This window comes from Pinus tabuliformis, chromosome 3_1 (genome assembly GCF_031772625.1).
Source record: "Pinus tabuliformis cultivar Carrire ecotype Pingquan chromosome 3_1, CPIR1, whole genome shotgun sequence".
Taxonomy (NCBI): Eukaryota; Viridiplantae; Streptophyta; class Pinopsida; order Pinales; family Pinaceae; genus Pinus; species Pinus tabuliformis.
In genome coordinates, this window is record NC_142301.1 from 928,082,592 (window position 1) to 928,089,898 (window position 7,307).

At 37.0% G+C, this 7,307-nt stretch overlaps 1 pseudogene; it reads right to left on the reverse strand.

Annotated features, from left to right (window-relative positions):
• Positions 1 to 4,915: 4,915 nt before the first annotated feature.
• Positions 4,916 to 5,947, reverse strand: LOC149190787 (putative E3 ubiquitin-protein ligase ARI1 pseudogene; annotated as a pseudogene).
• Between the last annotated feature and the right edge of the window lie 1,360 nt (positions 5,948 to 7,307).

The window sequence follows — 7,307 nt, forward strand, 5'->3', positions numbered from 1 at the left end:
ACTTCTTAAACAAAGGAGACCACTACTCCTGTGGGGGTGATCTTGTTATTCTTTTGAGAATATGCAAGAGTGATTACTCCCAGAATCAGTCCAACAACTTTGGCAAATTGATGGGTAATGAGGCGGAGAGCCCGAATATGATGGTACAAGATTTCATGGTTAGGTCTAGGTGGTGAGGAATTACTAACTTCAGAGTTGAGAATAGGGGAGAGGGAGAGCACGTTATTGCCTTGACCAAAATATGGATGAGTGGGGTGAGTAGGACAATAAACCATGTAATATTAGACACCCTCCTAGTGCTAGAAATGTTGACAGTGCTGGACCCGCCAACATTAAGGGGACCTCCCTGGTATGAATTCCCAATCAAACCTCGCATCATTTGGTGTAGGAGTCCCATTCGATATAATGGCCGTGTTGCCAAATACTTAAAAGTTTTCCTCAGCTCTAGCTATCAACACAATACTTAAAAGTTTTCCTCATCTCTAGCTATCAGCACAAGAGAGTAATGTAATGGTATCTTTGAAAAGCAAGGTGAGTGTGTGTGGCGAGTGTTAAACGTAACTGTGTCTAAGTGAGAGGTAATAGTACCGCCAAGGAAGAGACACACATGAACCAAAAAAGCCCTGTCCAGCATTCACGAGAATAGTCCACAATGGATGCGACAATCATTACAACCAATAAACGGGGAAAAATTTGTCTACCATCCAATGGAGTATTCCACAACAGATGTGATGGTCATTACAACCGACAAGTAAGGAAATGTTTGTCTAGTATCTTGCAGAATGGTCCACAAGGATAAGACAACAATAACAACCATTGCAACACATTCCCAACAAGATAAGCACTAAAACAACTGAAATAGTTCAACAATCTTAGTACACGTGAAAACAAAAATGAAATACAAATGCTCACAGAATAGTCTTACAAACATCCATAAGTCATGCATGGAAACATGCTCGCCTGAAAAGGCTCCTGTAATTAAGCAAAAGTTTCAAGACATATATTTACATTCTAGATCATTGGCCCTAGTAGTGGGACATTGGAGCCACTCCTTATTCCTCAAAGAACTCACTGAACTCTCTATGCTTTGTGGGAGGAGCCAAGGTGAAAAATCCATTGCTCATACAATGAGGGGTTATATATAACCAAGGGGTGATGTTTGATGCTTGTGAATCTCTGACTTCACTGATGACTGTTCAACTTCCTATAACTTTTCAACTGACATGACTCTTCATATTCATGTGTGTCCATTGGACTTCCACTTTAAAATATATTTGATTTACAATATACATGACACATAATAGTGACGTGGCCTTTGACAACTCATGACATGACTTGAAATGACTCTGCTGATGTGGACTAGCTTGCTAATGTGCCAATGTCAAGCCGTTGTTGTTGCTGAGTGAGATATGTGTTTTTGGATATGCTTTCTATTCTCCTTCACATAGCTTGATGATGTGGGGTCTTCAATGATATTTGGTCTTTAGAGGTGGTTGCATACATGTGTTCCTTTTGCTTACTCTTGATAGGTTCCTTGGTCTCTTCAGTTCCAAGTGAGTCTTCAAGCATGTTTCCACCTTCTTCTCCTTCTTCACCATCTTATCAAGATCTGACAGTGTACCTATTCCTGCAATTCACTCACGATGGGACGACATCAATCCCAAAACTCCCTAGTATAAGATGATGCATTGTTATCCATGGAATGAACCCAGGATAGGTGATAGTCTTAGAAAGATGGTCCAGTAACTACACACTGTGCAGTTCCAGGTGAGAGGGAGAGATGTTGGTCACTCAGACTGCACAAAGCGCAGCTCAAGCTTGATTGAGTAAATTCTTAGCATAGTGTTCACTAAGGGGAAACGTTGCGCAGGGGCTGCTGGGAGACAAGATTGTGTATCTCAGACACTTAGTGGCTGATGTGGGGTGCGACCCTGGGAGACAAATTTGCGCAGTTTTCAGAGTCAAGGAGGATTGGGCATCAGAGATACTTGGAGGACATATCTAGATAGTTCTTGAGATTAGTGAGCTTTGGTAGAGGGAGGACACTAGGGGACACTTCTACACAGTTTTGGGTGGCAAGGAAGGTTGGCTTCTCTCTGCATTGTTGGCTTCTATCAGCCAAGGGTAGAAGCTTGAGAACTAGGATTTCGAAATGTGCAATTCAAGCTAGACTAGGAGGAACTGCTGTGCAATTATGGGGATGAAGGGAGACTGCTGAACTCTCGAATTGCACAGTGCAACTGCCCTTGGTGATAGTGATTGCGCACTACAAAGTTCCAGGCATTAAGGTTGCACCATTGAGGGTTGAGACTATGTACTGTGCACTTCAGTTGGGGTCGGGTGAAACTAAGTTGCCCGGTGGGGAAGAATTTTAGAGAAATGGTTAAGTGCACGAGGAAGGTGAACTTGTGATCACACACTTAGTATATTTTAATGACACAATAACATAGACCACCAAAGAAAAATCATTACTGTTTGTGTGACTGTCCTATAACACGAAGTGACAAGTGTGACACTTGAAATAGACTTTAGGACTACTGTGACGACACTTGTGCGAGAGTTATTAAAACTTTGTGTACGAGTGCGATATGTGTTTACATAGCTAGGACAACTAGAGTACATAAAGGCAAACCTTCAGAATCACGAGAAAACATCTCCAAGCTTGGAAAAAAATCAAACATGCCAAAAGATGAGAGTTGATCAAACAAGTGAAAAGACTCTAATAAAGGTCATGAAATGAACTCAAGTCTTTGCAAAAATCAAAGGAAATACCATGGAAGGCTTCAAAAGGCTTATTAATAATTAATTAGTTATTATTATTATTATTCTACTATGTGATTTCTACTCAAAGACTTTCTTAATTCATTATGGATAAGGGAAGCCTAAATTGAGAAGGAAAAAAAAAATTAAATAAATAAATAAATAATTGAAAAATTTATTAATCGTTTATTAGTAGTCAAGATAAAAATAAAAATTAGGATATATATATATATATATATATATATATATATTAAAAAGAAATGGTAGGGATTTAAAAATTGCTAATATTCTAGTCATCCCCTCTATTCTTGTTTGGCCTCATTTCAATTTCTATAACTTCTCTAAATCACTTTTTAATCCATATCATTTATATAACTAAAATTAAAAATCACTCTTATAAATCTATCTATTATTGATATAATTAAAATTAGAAATCACTCCTATAAATCTATCTATTCAGTATGTTTTTATTTATATTTAAATCTTCCAATTTTACAATTATACTTTTACATATATTTTACCATCTTTATTTTCATTTGAATTTAATAATTCAAAACTGTGATAAAATTTTTTACCAAGTCTTTATTTCCATTTGAATGTAATAATTCAAAACTGTGATAAAAACAAATTATTGACCGACCCATGTACATATTAAAATCCTAGAACAACATTACGTTAAAATTTGTTTTTAGTTTTTCCCTTAACCGCTTTAAACGATTTTAGTGACATATAATTAAAAAGTGTTTAGCCCTAAGAATGAAAATTATTTATCTATTTCATTATAAAAAAGTGACCTTTGCATACATGACATTGGTTAATGGTTACATGCCATTGGTAAACAATAGAATCAGATTTTTAAAATATCGAATTTTATTTGAATTTAGAAACCAAGCAAGAGCACCTGCGTAACTCTTTAGGCTCGTATTGGCAGAAAAACTAGTAGCTACCGAACTGCAAGTCTCGTCGCTTCAACCATCAACGCATTACCAACTGAACAAAAGCCTACTCAATAAAGATGAGTTTGGTCGCTACAGGTTTGTGGTCTTGGGCAAGACAATATATACCGGAGAGTTACTTCAGTCGTGATTTGTTCAGGTGAGGAAAAAAAAGGTTTGTTTTCTTGGGCAAGACAATATATAACTGAGTTATTTCAGTCCTGATTTGTTTAGTTCAGAAAAAAAAATGAAGTGGTTTCATGGTGAGATAAATTATAGGGTCTTTTTCTGATGATTCCTTGGTCTCTTGGTAAATTTATGTTATATATTTTTGTCAATTATAGATTCAGAAATATTTTTCTTTTATTTCTTTTATCTTGTCTTCCTCTATGGAAACCACCCTTTCCCTAATGTTTTTTAATCATTCTTGCATCAACTTTTTAAACATTTCTGTATCAATCTCTTTGATTCTTTCTTAAAGTTGCTTTCCCAATTTATAATATTTTTCATACCGCAGTTCTTTTTCTTTTTTTTACACTTATTGTTCATCATTACCTTGTATATTATTTCTATTCACAAAAAATGTACTCTCTTGAATAATCCTTAACTTAAATACAACATAAATGAATATAAAAAATTAAACATAACTCACTAGTTAAATAATCATAACATCAATATCATAATATCATTTCACATATAAATATTAAACATAATTCACTAGTTAAATAATCATAACATCAATATCATAATATCATTTCACATATAAATTCTTCAAATAATATTTGAAAACAAATCACTTTATCTAATTTAAATTAAACTTTTAAAAATTATATTAATTATTAATTGAATTTCAAATATTATTCACTATAACAACACTCCAAACACATAATGTACAATAAAATTACAAACACATTAAATCTGAGAAGCTATGAGGAACGAAAACTATTCAAAATACTTTATTTCAGAAGCAAACATTACTCAAAATCATTCTAATACATGGAGTTAAATGATTTATCATTGATTGACTACATATGTGGACACCTTCAGACTTATATGGATATATAATTGACTACATCATATCTGATAGTATGTGGATACCTTTGGGGTTATATGGAGCAATGCGATGTGTTGTCAACCCAAGGTTCAGCAGTAAATCATTTTGGATCCACTCATAAATTTGTTCACCCCCTGTGTCGGCCAGGACAGTGAGATCAATAGCTTCACGCCAGGACAGTGAGATCAATAGCTTCCCTTCGATTGGCCATAAAATTCTGGTGATGAATAAGCACTGAAAGTCTCTCTACTGCTTCCTCCAGTTGCTGTTGATGATACTCAAACAGGTTTTGCTTGACTTCCTTTTCTGTTGGTGTCACTATATCTTTGAGTATTTCATCACCAAACACGTGAAATGCCAAGACATATGAATATGCGAGGACACGCCTGGATCTGACTAGGCTTTGCCCTGCATTTAGCAACCAACTATAGTCAGTAACACCAGATTCGTTGCTTCCAAAATCTAATATTTTTTGTTGTAATAATTCCCTCTCCTTTGCTTCAAGCTTCAATGAATATTTATGTGCCTCCCATCCGGAGTAATAATGTGTGTACCTCTTCAAATCATGTTCTACCTTCTCAATATCCATCTCCTGATCTTCTTTATATCGACCACAACTGTGCCCAGCAATGCCTGTACGGGTATGTGTAGCTCTAGTGGCGCCACCACACAACCAACAGAAGTATTGGCCACATAAGCAGGTCACCAAGTTGCAGCCACCATCTTTTGCGACGTTTTTCCCACAGTTGGGGCAGGACTTGGTATTAACTGCACTCCAATTTTGAGACTCAGACTCGTCATTGCATTTCTTATCCCAAAGCTCCCAAATCAAACAGGAGCAAGGAGAGTGTGGTTGAGCCAGACAATTGAAGCAAAACTGATAAAACTGATGCCCGCAAGCGCACTGGATCTCACAGTAAACATCTCCTTCAACTCGAACTGCATTTCCACAATGGGGAACACTAGGGCACCACTTCACTCTGTCGTTGTCATCAATATAGGACTCAAATAGGAAGCGATCGAAGCGTTGGGCTGCTTCAGGGTCTCTGGCGGCCACTAGTTTTCTTATGATGTCTTCATCACAGATGACATTACATTCGGGATCCATGCACTTTATCCGCTTGCTTTGTCCCTCTCTTATCTGAGTAAGAAAGTGCTTCGTCCAGCAGACATTGCAGAAAGTGTGACCACAATCCATCATTGTGGTGTCCCCCTCCTTCAAATCTTGCTCTGTGCACACAGCACAGATTCCGGTAACCCGCTCATGAAAAAAACCACTCAACATCTCTTTCGGTATATGCATCCAAGAGTCTTTGAAAATCCCAGCGATGATGAATTAAGAGTGTGCGAGCACGTTGCTCCTTTACAGCAAGGGTTGCCATCACCTTATCTAAATCCCTTCTCTGTTCCGACAATAAATTTTGTTGAGAGATGAGGCGGATGGTCTGTGCAGGGACAGGCATGGAGGAAGAAGCCTCTAGATAGTGCTCATCACCGCTCATCAAATCCTCTAGATACTGCTCATCACCGCTTATCAAATCCTCCTCTGTTGAAAATGTAATTTCAACGCAGCCAGGCCACTGCCAGAAAACGTTCAGCCAACCAGCCGGAAAGCTCTCGGGTTGATTTCAGGCAAAGGTACTTTTCCGATGATCGAGCCCGAGAAATTTTGGTGATGACACGTGGTTCAGCCTTGACGTAACGTAACGTCATTTTCTCGGAGGTTAACGTTCAGCACTTGTTGGTCTTCCGATATTGCCCTCCACCGTCGGATGTGCTCCACCTTCTTCAACCGTTGATTGCCCGAAGCTGCTCCAAACCTGCATACGGCAAACATTAAATTCATAGCGTGGAGTAAATCAAAGTTTTGTTGACCATACGTTTAATTAATGAAATGTCATAGTGGTAGGTAGTATATTGAAGTTTTCATATATTGCACGTAAATTTTTTTTATGGAGGTATGGGCGCATATGCTCATTAATTAAGTTTCGTATGGGATATGGGCACGTTTTAATATTTTTTTATATTTACATACGGCATGTATTGAATGTAAAAAAAAACGTATGTAATAAGTCTTTTATGTTTTTGAGTGTTGACTTTTTTTTTGTAAGTGTTGCACACGGGAGGAAAATAAATTTATTCTTCACAGCAGTGAAAAAGAATGATGGCGCGGTAAAAGGAAAAACACACAGCAGTGTGTAAAAAGACAAGAACCAGGTGATGTAATTTTTGGAGTAACGAAAAACCATGTGTGGTTTTTTTTTTGCACAGAAGTGCATAAAGAAAATGTTGCAGTGAATTTTGTAAGCCTGTGTAATTTTGTTTTTCACAGCAGTAAACCTATGTAAATCTTTTTATTACAGCAGTAAGTTGTTTTTCACACCAGTGAATATAAAAAGGATTTTACAGTGGTAAATCTTTGTATCAGGTTTTAATGAATAAAATCTTTTATGGTGGTGAAATACTCTGTCTCTCTGTGATTTTTTTTTTAAGTCTTCTTCTGCACAAAAGATCCTGGAAGGGTAGAAACAAAGCATTGCCTCTGTGTGTTTGTTTAT